Source organism: Quercus lobata, chromosome 4 (genome assembly GCF_001633185.2).
Source record: "Quercus lobata isolate SW786 chromosome 4, ValleyOak3.0 Primary Assembly, whole genome shotgun sequence".
Taxonomy (NCBI): Eukaryota; Viridiplantae; Streptophyta; class Magnoliopsida; order Fagales; family Fagaceae; genus Quercus; species Quercus lobata.
In genome coordinates this window covers 65526367-65545514 of record NC_044907.1, presented here as the reverse complement: position 1 = coordinate 65545514, position 19148 = coordinate 65526367, and the positions used below count along the sequence as shown (strand labels likewise).

General features: G+C 32.9%; 1 pseudogene; it reads right to left on the bottom strand.

The window, feature by feature from the left end:
- Window positions 1–960: 960 nt before the first annotated feature.
- On the bottom strand, window positions 961–14734 carry LOC115986900 (annotated as a pseudogene).
- Window positions 14735–19148: the final 4414 nt, after the last annotated feature.

Here is a 19148-nt window from a genome sequence, read left to right as displayed (position 1 = left end):
TAGGGAATAACCTGAAATGAAGGGCATTAGTCCTTAACTGAATTAGAGAAATATAGAAAGTCAAAATTGCAGTAAAACTCATCCTTACATTCACACAAAAATTCTTACACCTTCATACGCATCATGATTAGTTCAGTAGATAGCTTATTGTATTTTTTGTGCACTCTTAAAGGTACTAAATAGTCTAAACATAAAATGATTTCTTCTCCTCCATTACATGGATCACGATCATCCCCATCCTAATGTTAAGAATTCCATTCACTACGATTTCAGCACTTGTTGCAGTGCTTTACCTCTGTTGTAGGCTTGTTAAGTGTATTGAGGCACTCCACTAGACTTCTTTGCCGATTGTGCAAACAAGGGTGGTGGATTCGACTCCCCGAACTAATTCAAAGTCCACAGAGAGAACCAATCAAGCACAAGCAGATGGCAATCCAAAAAAAGGACCTAACAATCTTGTCATGCAATCTTTGTTTAAGGAACCCTTGCCTTTCCACAAATGACACCAAGAGTTGATACACAACACAACCATTCTATTGCTTGCCAATCAAGTAGTATTTTTCTTTGGGGCAACTTGAATATGGATGAGATTCTTTGGAGATTAAATCTCATTTTTCCTTATGTGTCTCAATTGAATGGACTCTGTGATTATCAAACTTAGTCAGCCATGTCTCACTAGCCAACGCAGCTTAGATATCAAGGTTCGATGCCTTGGTCATACTCACAGTATTTCACCATGGTGAACTGTAAGCAGATAAGCGAAATAGTTAATTCTTTTTCAATTAAAAACCTAAAGTAGTGAAATTTTAAATAAATAAATAAGGTAAATCTCCATATGAAGCATTTGTACAGCTTCTTAAATAGTGCCTTACATTTGATACTGTTTCTATCACTACATGACACAAACTACACCTCTACCAAAAAAATAAGAATTAAGGTGTCAAAATCACAAAAGGAAGATTGCAAAATCCATGCTAAACAATTACATCCATGATTATATAAATACATATAATTAAGATTTGAAGAATGTACAAAACGCTATTTAGTTTACACACAAGAAAAAATTTGAAGGAAAATAATGACAAATTCTCATCGACCTTGTTTGATAGTATCACCAATCATAGGTTTAGAAGCATTTGCTAGTGAATTCCCTACATCACCCACAATGCTTGTACTAGCTCTTGATGAGTTGAAATAGCTACTATCAGTTGCACCCTCACTGGTTACGTTGGTTATATCATCACATTTCCAATCTGTCAAATATCCTGGCCTTGAAGTTACAGTGCACACTTCAATATCTCCAAAGAGCATTGCCACCACACGCTACATTGATGGCCATAACGTTGGGGATGCTTGAGTGCACAAAAGAGATACTCCTATTAGTCGTTTTACTTCTTCCTCATTGAATTCTGATAATTTAGAGTCCACAAAATCAACTTCACGGTTGTTTTCATGCAACTGCCAAGCTTGAGAAAGATATATATTTTATCAGAGTAGCTTTACAATATCGTGTACAAGTGGTGGCAGTGAGTGATCCATTTGTTTCAATGAGATAACTTTCTAGTGGTTCAGAATATAGTACAAAAGTGGTGGAAGTGAGAATCCAATTGTTTCAATGAGTCTAGTTGTCCAGATGTTCATAATATAGTATAAAGGTATTGTCAATGAGTATTCAAATTGTCTGAATGAACAAGACAACCATGTTTTAGTTTACTGGGGATCTAAATAAAATCTACTTGTTTTCCCTACAGTCACCCACAGGTTCATCTTGCAAATCTAATGGTCACTCCATTTTAAATACTCATTTTGAATGTTCTGTGACATATGGATTAGTGACACTGACAGGTCAAGATTGAAATATATTTCTATATAAGAGTGTGTAAACTTCGAAATCAAGAACATCACAAATTATGAATAATCAAGAACATGTGTGTTATCATGAATTTCATAAAATAACTTGGAACGAGACCATTACATAGTATTTGGTTACACAAAAAGTAGACTGTTACTCGCATAGATTTAGGTATGGAGACTCATTTGATTTCCCATTATGGTGCAAAGTGGACTCATTTTGCAAATACTCTAAATAAGCAAATAAAATTATTTTGCTTCCTTTAGACGTGCTAACTTTCCTCTTTATTTATTGGTAAGTTATGATCCAAGTTTTGTTGGTACTTCAACTTTTGGCAGAACCAAAAAAAAAAAAATATAGTTGTGGATGGATCGTGACTGTCATGAACCCAAAACACATATCCAGACAAAAATAAATGCTACTGAAACTTTTTGAAGGAAAAAATCCATCCAATTAAAGAAAGATGACTGTCATGGTGCACAAAAATATAGTTCATACCCATTCAGGAAGATATATTTTTTCTTCTTCCAAGCTTGAGTCAGAATTTGGCCGGCCACTAACAAGCTCTAAAGCCACAACACCAAAGGCAAACACATCAGCCTTCTCTGTAAGGTGCCCACGCATGGCGTACTCCGGTGCAAGATACCCACTGCATCAGTAAAAATCACGTGCACAAATTAGTGCTAATCTAACTAAATCAATAAATAAATAAAAAAGGATTATGTAATTCAGAAAGACAAGGAGCCTCTAGGATCTTACATAGTCCCTGCAACACGCGTGCTTATGTGGGTCTTCTTATCATCATAAAAGCTTGGTCAAGCCAAAGTCTGATATTTTGGGGATGAGATCAGAGTCAAGCAAGATATTACTAGCCTTCACATCTCTGTGCAAAATCCGAAGCCGTGACTCCTCATGAAGATAAGCTAAACCTCTTGCCACACCCAAGCATATATCGAAGCGTGTTGACCAATCGAGATTCAAGGTTCTTTTTCCTGTCTCATGCAAGCATATAAATTAAATCTACATAGTATAAATAAATACTTACACACACAATTAGCAACAGCAAAGATGCATTCACATACCAAATAATGCTTGATCAAGACTTTTTTTTTTCTAAATACTCGTACACAAGGAGTTGTTTATCTCCCTCAATGCAACATCCATACAACTTCACAAGGTTACAGTGTTGCACAGCAAATATAGTAGCAATCTCAGTTAGGAATTGGTTCTTTCCTTGGTGTGATGTTACAGACAGTTGCTTCACAGCAATTACTCTCCCATCATTAAGTGTTCCCTATTCAATACAAAATATCAAACAAAATATTAAAGAATCTGTTTAAAAAATATAACCCATCTACGTATAATTTTAATCTATTATGGTAAATAGAAAAGAAGAGTTTGGATAATTAGGATGGATGGCTTAATAGAGTTGTAATTTAGACTTCTTATCTGATTGATGTCTTAAGTAAAGTCAAACGATGTAAAACAAAACCACACAATACCCAATTATACATAAAATTTATAAGGATAAATTACAAAAAATTGTAGTTGCTTAATGGTCACCATCACCATGAACTTGCATGTCCATTTTAATCATTTTCAATTTTATGCCTCATACCATTCAAGGAAAAGTATCAGGCAGGAATGACAGGTTGCCCAATATAAATTTTCTACAAAGCACTAGATTGCCTTCATATGGTCCAAAACTTTGATTTCTAAAATAAAAAACTTTCTTTCTGGAGTGTTTTTCCTTCCAATGATACAAGCAATACATCTGGCAAGCTATAAACTACCAAAAACGTAATCTTATGGATCCCATTTCATAGATCAGGTAACGAACCTTACTAATGTCTAGAAAAGAAGAAATTAAAAAAAAGAAAAATACTCTTATGCTCCAAGTAAATATAATCTTGTTTGGACTTCAATTATTTGGTCAGAATCTCCTAATACTAAAAGATTTTGGAAATTCTTTATTCGTACCAACTGTGATTACTCAAACTACTATACCCTCCACAAAATGTAATTACCCATCTATTGGTTCCCATGATTATCAAATCTAACAAACATCAGCCAGAGATGATTTTTTCTTGACTAGTCCATTTTTAACAATCTTAAACAACTACTCAAACTTTAAACCATCCATGAGGATATTAATTTTCCATAATCATCAATTTATCATATTTTGTTTAGAGTGAGACTACATAGAATGTGTCCAATATTTTTTTTTTTTTTGGCAAATTACATTTTAAACTATATAGTTTGGGTTGATTGCAATTGAAGCCTAAACTTTAAAAAGTTTCAATTCACCTCCTCCATCTATTTTTTCCAAAATCTTTTACCAAATACATGTGCCTATACAACTGTGTTTTATAAAGCTTAATGACACAAATTTGACACCTAATAATATAAAAAAAAAAAAAAAAAAAAAAAAAAAAAAAAAAGGAAATACAGCATTATTTTGGACTTACCAAAGTGCACCCTTTGGACTCGGGTAAGTAAATGGCATTAAGGAAATAGGGATAGAAGGGGTTGGTTAATTGAAAGTTCTCCTTGCTAATTTGCTAAGTGGAAATGTGGTTTTTTAGTTTTGCATTATTTTGTAATTTGGTTTGTTAGTTTCTGGGATTTTGTCCCTGATCTGTGTATTTGGGTAGTCAATCATGGTTGCTAGTTTAGATATTGTTGTCTAGTTGTAGTTGGGAGCTGTTTGCTCTGTTGTAGCCGTTAACTGTTGTGGCTGGTTTCAGCTTGTTGCTCAATAAAATTCACTTGATTACCAGGGAAAAAAAAACTTTCAACTTCTTAAAATAGAAAGATAACAATAAAAGAAGATGAATGTGAATTAGAACTAGTAAAGGAAATAGAAAGGGGCATATGGATATGGGATTATGAATCTTCATTTATTTTTGGATCAATTCTACAGCAATTGCAACTGCAGCTTCTCACCAATCATAGAAACAAGATATCATGGTAAAGACAACCAAGTAATTTCACAACAAATGGAAAAAGAAAATAAAAGGATAATATAAAAGGAAAGAAAAAAGTAAAAGAAAAAGGGTGGTGTTTAACTCTCGGATTTGTCAATAGCTATTTCTTGGAAATATCAATAGATGTATAGAAGCTCTAAACTTATATCAAACAGTCAACTTTAAGGCAATGGCTTGGTTTCAGCCACTAAAGTTCTTGATTAGAATAAGGAATGACCTTATAAACTGGTCCAAATCCTCCCTCTCCAAGCTTATTATCAGGATTAAAATCTTCTGTAGCTGTCTTTAGTTCAGCATAGCTGAAAGTGAATGTTTTAGCATCTATTCCAAGGAGCTCTGCAATGTCAACATAAACACAGGTTGTAACACTGAATCCAATAACTAGTAATCGATTTGCTTGAGTGGTTTAAAGCAGAAAACTCAGCAACGTTTCTGCAAACTAAATGAGGAACTATCCTTTTCTTAAGCATCAATGATCAATGTGTTTTAGTCCAGAATGTTGTTGGACTGAAGCAGGAGATTGGGTAGCAAGCTTAATAAATGGGAATTTGTCTATTGCCTGGGGCTTCATTGGCCACATAAATTATGTTTCTCCCTACTCCTTTTTGGTCATATATGTCTGTTTGTGTGTGCATGCGTATTATTCCAGGACATGTATAGAAAGAGGTTTTATTAAAAACGCTTATGTATACAAGAAATGATACACTGCATTTTATACTCAACCTATTATGGAGTATGCAGAGGCCACCTCACTAATAGCAAGTACCATAGCATCACATAAGGAAAGAGTTCCATTGTTCTAACATGTAGAGAAAACTGAATAAAGTTTGACAACTATCATCATGCATGTGCAACATGATTTTTGGCTTACCTTCATCATCATTGGTTGGCGGTTTTCTTCTTCGAACAATATAGAAAACAATGAAAACAGCCAGAAAGCTCACAACCCCAACACCAACAAGGAGGCCCACAATCAGACCAGTCCTATTCTTGTTGCTGCTTGGAGGACTGTTACTAACAGTGGGTGTAAATTCTATACCAAAGTAAGATAGTCAATAATCAATATATATATAAAAGCAGAGACCTCATGCGGGAGTGCATGAGGTCCTGCCATGTGGCGCTTTATATGAGTTCTTTGTAGTTTGCACTCCTCTTTATGAAATGAAGATGTATCATTCCAACCTCTGAAATTAAAACAATGCAGCATTTATGTTCCGAACTTAATTCCTTTCAGCAAAAAACAGTTCACTTATTTCTCTCTCTTAACTTTTCAACTTCTTTCTCTCTTTTAACTCTTCAGTTCATCTAGCAAAAATTGAACTCTTTCAGCTCCCCTTTCCATCAATATATAAATTTCTCTTCAGTTCATTTCTTTTCCTTTCTCTTCCCTCAATTGCAGCCAAAAAAAGTGTAAAGATTGATTGGTTTATATATTGATGGATCCACTCTTCCTCTACGAGCTCATGGACAACAACTCTTTCATCAGTGTCTGGGGTGCTAAGTTTGTGCTTTGCAATGTTTGAGGGAACTTAGACATAGAGAGATTAAAGCTTTCAACTTTACCCATTGCAATTGGCGGGACTAAACCCAAGGAGGAAAAACACTGGCCCCTAATTTATCAAACCCTTCTTCTGTATCAAAGAGGTACAAAACTAATACTCTGTTTGTTCATTCTTTGTTGTTGTTTGGTAATGGGTTTTTGATAATTGGACTAGATGTTGGTTTTTTATTTTTTTTTTATTTGAATTGTTTGCTGGTTGAGATTTTTATTGTAATTTCTGTAATTTATGACTTGGTCTTTGGATAAATGATATAAATATGTTACATGGGGATGTGATTAAGAAAATTTGTTAAATTTGGTACAAGTTGATAAGTAATTTGGTTTTGTTGGGCAGGTAGAATGATCAAGCTCCTCCACGCATGTGTAATCAAAGCATAGACCCGTGTATCTGTATGGGTTGGCTCACATTCAAAACATCAATTGAGGCCAAAATTTTGTAGGATTCGCATTGCAAAGATCCCAAGAGTAATTATATATTTTATTTTGAATCCATAATGTTTGACAAAATACTTGAAAGAAAATTTATAAATTTTATTTCGGACTTGACAATTCTATTAATCATATTTGTTTGTTCTGTATTTAGTTGGGGATTAGAAACAGTTAAATTGGGAAAAGTTAATTGAAGCACTTGCATATACATAGCTTGCATTCATTTTTTTCCGCATGTTATATGCTAAGTAATCGGTGTTGTTTGGTTCTCAAGGATTGCTTGGTCTCACTGTGTTTTCTTTATTGTTGCTCATGCCAATTTTGGTTCAATGGTGTATCAAACTCTAACTAACACGAGTGAAAAAAAATAACTTAGCTACGGGTAAGAAAGTTTTTATTATTTTTAAGTGAATAATTTGGTAGCAAATTTTGGATTAAGGATTATTTGACAGAAATTTTTAAAAATAATCACCACAATCCACCCATATTCTATATGTCCTACTAAATGACAAAAACTCAGTTGCCAAAAATAAAAACAAAGAGAATATTTTTGTATAGCTTAGAATCTATATAAATTTAGAATCTTTTTGTATGAAAACCTGTCTTCTTCTTGGTATTAAAAGAAAATTGTTAAATATGTTTTACAGGTACACCTTTATAAAATATGTTGAACCATGTCTAGCTCAACCATCATTGAAACTACTTACCTTTTTCATTTCATTGTACCATTGTTTGGGTATCATGGCCCGAGAGAGCCTTGACAAAATCAAATTGTGTTTGTTGCTTTGCCTAGACATGAATCACTAAGTGACTTTGACACTATTATAGTTAAACTATTATTGAAGATGCTTGATAAGATTAGTGCATTGGTTAGACATGTCATATGACAAGGGATAGGTTCAAGGAGTCTGATATGCACAACGAATGCTTGCGGTTAATTGGTTCACGATCAACTAAAGGGAACAAAATATGGCTATTTGCTTTGTGATTTTTGCTATAATTGTAGGTGATTTCAGAAATGAAAATATCCACAATTTCCAAAACCACCTTACACAAAAGCTTTCAGCATTATCCGCGCATCGCGCGGGCAACCTGCTAGTATGTTACTAAATTGTGAGGAAACCAATACCTAATCTTTCTAAATGGCATCTATAGTTTCTGCACTTTTTTGCCTGGTGTAGCACTGATGGCTGAAATAGAAGGCCCATAAGTACCTTGAGCAGGTACACAGCAAGTCCCCTTTCCAGCCCAAAAGAGATGGATTTCAAGGTAGTTTTGTGATACCTGAACATTATTATATTCCTTCTGAACAGCTACAAAAGAGGCACCACCAGCTTCCTTTTGTAAGTCAAAATCCTTTAAAACAAGATTCCCCTGGAGTAAACAAATTCAAAAATTAGCCCCAAAAAAAAAAAAAAAGGAATGAGGATAAGAGGAAAGAGGTCATTTTATAGGAAAATTGGAGAGGGAATACATCAAAGGTTTCATTAAAAATCCTTGTCATGATTATAGACATATTTTGGATATCAAAACTATTTTGAGTTTTGGAAATAAATTGCAACAAAAGTGAAGAAATCACAGAGGTAATGGTTGTACCGTACTTGACAAAAATTTTGAGAAAAATAAGAGCAAAATAGATAGTTAAAGAAAACATGTGGAGGGGCCAAAATAGAGAACTGCCTGTGGCAAATTTAGAATTGATTAGATAATTTCAATTGTAAATATGCATCATATTCAACAAAAATCTATATTGATGAATAAGATAGTCAATATATTTGTTCTTATACTCTTTTTCTATAAAGAAATATACACTTAGATTGGCATCATAATCCCTAGTCACGATCATGGTGCAAAATTATTAAACTACACAATTAAAGTTTATCAAAGAAATTAACTCATTTACTAGGGTGAATAAACTTTTTAGGCAATGCAAACTTCATTTTAAAAGAAAACGCTGAAGTTCTAAAACAATTCGATAATATGATGCAGACCAGGATATAAATATCAAAGACACGCCTTCCAAGACTTTGCCATGTGTTAGAGTTTACAAATGCTATTTCTGCAAACCGGAGGCTCACAGTGTAGTTTCCATTCTCGAGCCCTAGGCCATAGTATCGTAATGATGAAGCAGAGAGTCGAGCTGTTTGGAACAGCTCTAAGTCTAAAGTATTTGTGAATTGTGATAACGAAGAACTTGTATACTGAGCATTATTGGACCCACTAAAATATCCAACATTACTAAGTACCCACCTTTCTGTGTCAACCACATAATATATGACTGGACCAAGTGTCTCATTATCCCTCTCATACAAAATCCCATTAGAAGAGGTAATATGAGGTCCACCACACTTAATTGCAAACTCAGAACCTGTAAACAATATATTAAAAAAAAACAATCATTGATATGTAAGCTTGGAAAAGGTAATTAAATTTAGCATTCATAAGCAATCTACGCATTTCAATAGTGGACATGCTTGAATTTAGAATTCTGACCAATAGTCTGAAGAAAAAAAAAAATAGAACGTAAGTTCAAAAATAGTTTAATTATCTGTAAGTTGAATGTGCGACTTAGTGCTAAGTACAAAAGATTTACATATTCAAACCCTAGCTTTTTAAATACTCTTTTAATGATCACCATTATAGGGTCCTTGGCAGAGGTTCACTAACCTTGCAATTTTTCTTTTTAAAGTACATCATGTTGCCATTTAAAATTACTGTATACTGAATTAACACTGGAATGTAGCTGTGATGCATTGCCAATTTAGGCCCTAAAAAGACAGGTCTAATATTCATGTGTACTAAAAATTTGGAATGCATCTTGATTTTACTGTGTCCATATCAATATTTTGTAAACATTTGAAGTTTTGTTCGTTCGTATTCTGCTTAGAAGCACCAATCCTAGAGTATAATCTTCTCAAGGTTTGGCCTCAATACCTACTAATACTTTCCAATCTTACAATCAAGTGTGATTTTTTAAATTGTACTTACATCTTCCAATGCCATGATTGCAAGGAAAACCCCGTTGAAGACCGCTCAATCCTGAAGGCAAAACACTAAAGTAGAACAAAAATGCACTTAGGCAAGGAATATGTAGTTTAATGACATAAAACATTAGTTATTAAAGCAGATATATCTCATTCATACAAATATTCTTATTAAGATTAGGTTTTCACTCATGTAATTAGAAGTGATCTCTTGGCAATATGCTCATAAGCATTCTCCTAATAATACTAAACCATGATTGTCACATGATGAAAGAGGTTTCTTTAAATGAGTTAAGACTTGTGGTTTCCCAATGTAAGGCATTACTTGCAATCAGAAGAATTAAATATATATGAAATTGATCATGAAGGGAAACATATAATATTTATGCAGAAGTGGTTTTTTTTTTTTTGGGGGGGGGGGGGGGGTGGAGGGGCAATTTAATCAAATGGGCTTTGATAGTCCCCATCCCCATTACTCTCCTAGGTATGAAATCAACTCTTCATTTTTATCAATGTTTCGTATGAGCAAAACATATAGATTAGGTGTCATTTGACCATGTAAATAAGATGATATAACCAGGCTTGACCCTTTTTTTTTCTTTTTCTTTTTTTGTATATTTTGGTAATTGATGACTCCTGAGTTGTTGGAGCTGGAAACCCCATTTCTCATGCTCAAGATCTCCACATGTGAGGCTTAAGAGAATATTTTCTACTCAAATTAGTTTGGTATCAAAGCTTTTGTCCTGCATCAGACTCTACTGATTCACTCCTTTTAATGAACATGTCTAAGTAATATACATGCTATCAGCTTCTAACAGCTTCATCACCATAATTGACAAGACTAATAACATTTTAAACTTGATTAGAAACTTGTTTCATTATAGTAAAACTCAAGCGCTAAAATAAAAAATACAGCATCGAGAAATTTACCTGCTGTTTGAACCTTCTATTGTGAAATTGTTAGCAACTAGATTACTGCATATTATACAGCATAAGATCTGAATGTCAGTTTTTATTCAAGAGTAGCAAGTTATAGAATATCAGAAACATAAATATAATATAAGATATTTTCAAATAGAATAGTATACATACAGTTGTAAATTTTGTTCGTTAACCCAAGAAGGAAAGCTTCCTTGTAAATTATTGTAAGACAAGTCACTGCAATCATAACATAAGAAGGATGTTAGATACATGATCCATTCAACTGGTAAACAATCCCATGTTCAGTACTAAATTACGCATTAGTCAATTGACATTGATGCTCTGAAACAAAATTTTGAAGCCACATTATTTGTAATTTAGAACCTCTATTTTTCTATGTTTGCTAATAATGCCATGCTTGTTTATGCTATCAGCTACACATGGAAATCCATGTATACTCTTTTATGAGACTATAAGATTAGGCCAGTACAATTAATCCATTGGTGATACAACATTTATTATTTTCTGTAATTGCTTGCTTATAGATATACAAAAAATACCCTCCCCACCCACCCACACTCCCCCCCCCCCCCCCCACAAAAAAAAGAAAGGAAACACTTCCATCATTTTAGAGTAATCGCTAAATTATTACATGGAAATCAAATCTTTGATTAACCTCCCAATGTAAAAGTATTTGCCCCATAAGATTGTTATAGCTCACTACATATAAATGTTCACTTAACTCATACAAGATTTTGGGATGTGGTACTCAAATTTTTTCTACCAAAATACCACCGTAAATAGCTTAGTATTAACAAGAGATCAGAGTCATACTACCCTCTTGACATCAAACTGAATATAACTCCTTGTAAATATGCATCAGAGATTCAAAAAATCCTTATACAAATAAGGGATTTCTATCAAAAAAGCTAAATGTTAGACACCTCCATTTTAAATGTATCATAATGTTGTTAAATGCAAATAATGTCTTTATGTACTTACATGTTGAGAAGAGACCCACTTTTTTGTGCAAGCACAATGCCGTTTAACTTTTATTTCCAAGAAACCTGATAATGAAGGCAATAGTACATGCTTCAATATAATACAAAATAATATTGGGATGAATAATATGAAATTAAGAAAATGAGGTATATTACAAGAAAGAGAGCGAACTCAAACTGAAAAGCGCGTTTGGAATCTGTCCTGTTATATTGTTGAAGCTCAAATCCCTAAAAAAGTAAAACAATATTATTATTATGTATTGATAATAAAGCTATTATCACATGGTTGTGATTCATAAAACTAGTTATCTACAAGAAGTAATTAACAATTATAATCCTTACACACTATCCCAACAAGAAAGAAGGAAAAGAAAAGGATAGAGAAAAGATAAGAAGAGTGGAAAAGAAACAGGATGAATTTGAATTACAATGAAGTGGCCCCTATCCAATGACAAATAGGGTGAGTTCATTTTGCAAGCCAAGAGAAACCTAATAACAATATCACTTAATTTGATCAGTATTTACCACATAAATTTCAATATAGGAACCCACATAAATTTCTTTCTTCAGGTTGGGGTTGCTCAACCTAATAAATAGCATAGATGTTCCCAGTTCCATTGCTTTGAACAACAATCAAATTCAACCTAAATTCCAACACTACGTGTATCTAAAATTCTAAATAGTCACCCACCAATGGGAATTACTTACAGCTGTGACAACTTTAAGTATTCTCCTATATTTGATGGAATTGAATAAGAAATGTTATTATTCCTCAGCACTCTACAACAAATGCAACTAAACTATTATATTATATTCTGGAAGAGCAACAAAGAGGAAAGAAAATATGGATATTCATAATTAGGAATCTAAAACATAGACGCTTGGGCTTTTTCTTACAAGGTACTTAGAGATTTCATATTCTTTATAAAAGCCAGTGAAGAGCTCCCATTAGACAAATCACTTATTCTCCTAGAATAATATCACACATGAGATTGTTAACTTTACAAGATCTACAAAAAACAAATAAAAGTAACTAAGAGATGTCGACACTCACAACTCTGTCAAAGAAGTCAAATTGGAAAATGCTAAGGGTATTGGACCTTCTAAAGAGTTTCCTTCAAGCTTCCTACCAAAATCATTTTGGAGTAGTTAATCATAAATTGTGCACAAATGCATCTCTTCTATAGAATGTACAAGTACACACTAAAATTTTATCAATGATAACTTTGACTTTGCAATGGAAATTGAGCCTTATCAAGTATGATTTAGAGAGAAGCAAATAGAATAGGGCTAACAATATTCTTACAAGGCTTTGACCAATTCCCAATGAAGTCAAGTATCCTACCTGTTAGTTCAATGTCTGAAGCCCACCTGAGACCATAAGAAATATCTCCTCACACAATCTAATCACAATTTTTTGTTTTAATATTCATCATTATGTAAATTTTAGAAAGTTTGCAGGTGAGAAAAGAAGCAGTAAGCTAGTTCTTACACTATCACAAGGCTTTTTAAATTAGCAAATGTCGAAGGAATCGCACCGCTATCTCCAAAACTATCAAAGTAGCTGTCAACATAAAGAATTTACATGAATAAAATTATATTGATATCCTATCATCAGCTCAAATAAAAATTTAGTAGTAACAGTTAATGAATTTAACAACCAAAGGAAAGGTCTCAAGCCATTTTTGGCAGCTAATAGAACAATTTTCAAAATTTCTCATGGTAAATATCTACAGAATATATCATTTTCAGCATATCATTTCTAGCAACTAATAGTACTTGACTTTATCATGTAAAATATATATATTTTTAAATATGATTACATTGTTTTCTATTCTAGGATAAAACAGATAATCTTGCATTTGCAAAACCTTGCAATATGGCATATGAGATTTGTTGTCACAAAGTTCTTATAATCTCTAGCAACAAACAGGATATTACAAGAAGCTTTACTAGAACCATTTTCAAAGTCTGCCTCACCTAGCTATAAAATCAAATCAAATTGATTTTCAGAACGTTTACTAAAATTCGAAAGCTTTATGGTACTAGAACTTACAGCTGTTCTAATTTCACTAAATTGCCAAGCTCAGATGGGAGAGAACCAGTGAAGTTGTTTGTCGAAAAAGACCTACAAAATTAAAAAGTAAAACAATATATGAATTATAATTTATATTCAAGGACTTGATTCTCTTCGGGTGCAGATCATCAAGATCAATTATGTGAGATATAGAATTCCAGCCAAAAAAAAAAAGATATGAAATGCAGAAAGCATCAAAATAGGTGTACAATTGCATCAGGGTGACTACTAAATTCATATTTTTGTGAAAACCCTTCCTCATTATTTTTAATGGTAAGTCACACACACATCCTATTATTGATGGAGGAGGAAATGCCATTTGAGATATAGCTTACCACAAAACCCTTCTTCAAATAAATTACAATAAAAGAATGGTTGAAAGTTGAAACAACACCACCAAGATGCCACATAGATGACTTACAAATTTTGAATGAGGGTAACTTACAATGATATTAAATATGTAAGATTTCCAAGTTCCTTTGGAAGTGTCCCTGATAATGCATTGATGTTAAAACTCCTAATTTATTAAACATCAAAGGAAAGAGAAAGGTTAGTTGACATTAGACGTACAATATCCTTTGAGTTTCAAACCAAAACTGAGACAAGCTTACAGGTATTGCATGCGATATAGTTTGCCGATGGATGCAAACAAGTTACCAGTCAAGTAATTTTGGCCCAAATTCCTGTAAGAAATATTGGAAACATAGCACATTTAACAGATTATAATGAAAATGAACCATCCTGGAAAACTAGTACACCACATCTACCACAAAATTCAATTGGTTTACATGATGCAGTGCACTTTCAAGGTCTAAGTTCAATCCTAGCTTACATGAAAAAGAAGATAATCCATATTCATGCAAAACACAAGTAAACAAACATATCAAGAAGATATCGTACAGATTGAAGAGGAAAGTCAAAGTCCATAGTTCATCTGGAATTACGCCAACTACATTCAGGGCATAAGCCCTCCTGTAAAAGGGGGGAAAAAATCAACCATGAAAAAAAAGATTGAAGTACTGAAGATGCCCAAGATATTTTGAAAGTGTTGTTTTTGTAACTTACCAAATTTTGCAGAACTTTCAAGGATTTAAAAAAAAAAAATTTGAAAAAAGGGGGGATTATCATATGAAATAATTGTGCTTCAGCTTGTATATGAATTTAATTCATGGATCGCTAAAACTATAAGCTTAGTAAAGGTGGCAGATTGAATGACTGCTCAAGAATATTAGTAATTAATATCATAAAAGCTCTCTACAAGGGAATGTTTACATATAACGGTGAGTTTCCAATTAATGGCCATATACCCTAGTGGCATTCTGCTCCCTTCTTATGGGTTTAGACTTGAGGGTCAAACACGAATCCCCTTAACTTGCACTTTGCACAAATAATACATATTGAGGCCCCATCTGATTATCCTTTGCAAGTATTTAGATTTTATTCTTTTGTTTGCGCTAAATGCATCTCAAATTGTGCTTGTATGCTCCAATGGCATAAAATTCATGGTTCATTGTACAAAACCACACTTGTACTAGTGAAATGTGGTACAAGGAGAAAATGAGCATAGGAGAAGATAAAATTAGCCATCAATATATAAATCCAAGAAACCACATAAAGAACTTTTAAGTTATAAAACACACATGTGCACATGCACATGCACACACAAAGAACTTATCTCTTCAATTTTCTTTTTCTTTTTTCAATTCCTTTCCCCATTTCAACATTGGAACATTGAATTCAAGTAAAGTTCCCATTTTATATTACCATGTGAATTTATAAAGTTGACACATTTTAGCTTTTCATTTTTGGTCATCATATAGATGATTCATACATGAGATTTTCTTTTAAGAGGATATTATGACAAGGCCTCCTTATGATGTCTCCATGACCTCGCCTTAGTCCTTAGGATTCTATGGCCAATTCATGCAAAACTCAATAATTTTAAAGCTCACACATCCATCATAGGTATTGGTTTGACCAACAGATGCCACCAACTTAAATTGTTGCGTGAAGATACATTTCATCAAAATTTTAAGCAGCAAAATACTTTATCTTTTATGCTCAAATTTGATGGTATGATGTTTGTATGACATTCCATGCTCAAAAACCTTTAAAATAAAGGAACAGAACATGGGAAGCACCATGAAGGCACACCCATGACAGATTAGATCTTCTAATTAGAAAAAGGCTGACTCGGGTGGCAAAAAAATCTCATTTGTTTGACTGCTGTACCCCACACACACACACACACATATATATTTAGAGTGAAACACACAACCACCACCCCTCCCCCTGAGTTTTGAATGCAACTCTCAACTCCATGTGTATCATTTTATGTGAAAACCATAGACATCCATTAAAATAAAAGATGTATTGCTCATGTGATGACACTGTCAATATTTAGAACTATATTTTCACATAAAGAAATACCATAGGGGGTTTTGTCTTAAACTCAAAAACCTCAAGAAGGTAAAATGTTACATAATTAACAATTTACAGGTAAAACAATACCGCAAGGGGTTTAAGTGTTACACTCAAAACTTCAATGTGTTATGTTTTTAGGGGAAACTATATGGGATTTTGTGCATATTTTTATCCCAAAATGAATGGTAGAAATTGGCATAGAAAAATGACCTGGGGTAGTATATATCTCAATAAATGACTCTGTTATCCCTTATCTATTTCTCAGTGCAATATAAAGTAGGTTTATTAATAAGCTCTCATCTGAATAATACCTCCTCATTTCCTCTATAAAAATACTAAGATGGAAGACGAGTTGAGACCTATGTTACCTACCAACAAAAAGAATTATTATCAGCCATGAACTCCCCCCACAACCACCACCATTCTAAGTTAAGTTCACTTTAGAAATATCCACCTCTATACCCAACAAACTAACAAAATTCTCGATAATTAGTTGGTGTATGTCAGATGAGGGACTACACATACACACTCGGGAGAATAATTCAGTGCTTGAAGAGCTCTAAATACCCTTCTTAAATAAATAAATAAACACCCGGTCCAATAACAAGATGTTAAGGATAAGCATTATAAAACAACGATATGAATAGCGATTTTTGTAATGCACATTGGCAACTCACCTCAACTGTCAAATGAACTCTATAAAGGTACATAAAATTTTCGTATATGATAACATATAAAAATAAGTTTTGCTACTAGGCAACCAGTTAATATATAATATCCTCTTCATCAACCAGTTAATATAATATATTCAACAGTGTTGATACTAATTTTTTAACCAATATCGAAAATAAACTTAAACCTTTTCAACAACCAGTCAGATATAATAGAGGCGATCCCCTTGCTTTTCGTTTAAGTTCAATAAAAAATTATAATATAAAAAAAATGCAACTTACATTATACTATTTTTTTTTTTTTGTTGAATGTGTAGAAATTGTAATACTAAGCAAAAATGGCATGGGAAACAAAACATGAGGATATATATATATAAGTGTCCTACCACAGAACATCCAAGATTTGGTTGCAAAATTACTTCAGCATGTTTAGTTGCCAGGACCCCTACTCCCCCGGACATTTATATATATATATATATATATATATAAGAAAAAAACGTACAATTGGGTTATGTGGCGAGATACTATTGTACGAACAGTCACATTTGATAAACGGGTTGTGGTTTTGGTCGTCAAAACTTGTGGAGTCGATGGCTGCTCCACTGCATGGTTCTCCACTTATATTCCATTGATTTGAATTTGTTGAGATCCCCCATTTTTGAAATATTGTATTCAGTGCTGTCACTGTAATCATATTCACAATTAAACATCATTGTGATCAATCTAATATACACCCACCAAAATTGCCACTGTTTAAAAGAACAATTTTATTCAGGAAAAAAAGAGCGAAATTTTATAAAATCATTATACTAAAAAATAAATAGCTTATTTTTATTTTGAGCCCATCCCAAACAGAGAAAAATGTTGTGTTTGTAAAAAAGAACCTTCTAATCATTGATACCCATAACAGATTAGACCGTAAAATAAATCCCACTTAATTAACAAATATCCAAATTGTCCAAAACTAATAAATCTACCAATATTTTATTTATTTATTTTAAGAATTAAAATTACAATTAACCCACTTTTAAAGGGTGTAAAAAAAATATCAATCAGTGAATGAATTTTTATTTTTTTAATGAAACAGTGAGTAAAATCCATGTAACATAGATTTCTTTTCTTTTTCTTTTTCTTTTTCTTTTTTTTGGTCACTACACTATATAGATTGATTGAATTTTTTTTTTTTTAATTTAATCAATCTATATAGTGATCAAAAAAAAAAAAAATCTTTCATAACTTTTTTTTTCTTTTTAATTTACTAAGTTGGTAGCCTTTGAAATTTCAATATATATATAGAGAGAGAGAGAAAGCATTGCTCATAGCTGTCTGATTATTTAGTTAAATATATAATTATTAATTTATGATGTAGTATTTACCAACACTGACCACCCCAATAATGTAATAGCTGACACCACAAGTTGCCAGCACAATTGTAAAGCTAAGCTAGCTATTGAAATGATGATAATATCAAAAGTACAATATCTACCTTGCACTTATCAACATGATTCGTTGGTTTGGGGCTCTTATTAACTTCATCCGTACCTAGATTTGCAAGCTACAGCACAATCAAATTCTAAAAGCTAGCCTTTTATATATTACTTCAAGTTTTGTACTTCAACAATTATAAACAAACACAGTTTTGGCATTCATTGTTTATTTATTGGATTATAATCCAAAATACAAAAAAAAAAAAAAAAAAAAAAAAAAAAAAAGGTTTCGTATTGCTGTTCATATGTAACATATGCAGAAGACAAAAAAAGCTCTGATCAGCCAACAACATTAATATGTAATAAACTCTGTGTGTGTGTGAGAGAGAGAGAGAGAGGTACACCTTCAGCAGGATCTGTAGCAGCTTGGGTTCGATTTTGAGCTTGAGCTAACTCAAAAAGTTGGCCAAAGATGCAAGCACCACAAAAAGCTGAAGCTAGAAAAGGTGATGATCCTACCATGACTTCGGTTTTTTCTCTATATGGGATTCATTAACAAAATAGAAGTGCAATGAGAGATATTACAGAAGGGCTAGAGAGAGAAGAAAAGAGGAAGATAAAAAGCTTCTCATAGATATGCAAAGCCGCCACACGTACCATCTACTCTATCTGACTAAATGCATTTCTCAAGTATACAAATCCCCATGTTCAAATGTATCCATTGGTAAATATACTTAACATAAAAATGCCAATAGCTAGGGGCAGAGAGTTGACCATTGTTTATAAAACACAACATAATTGATACATTCATATC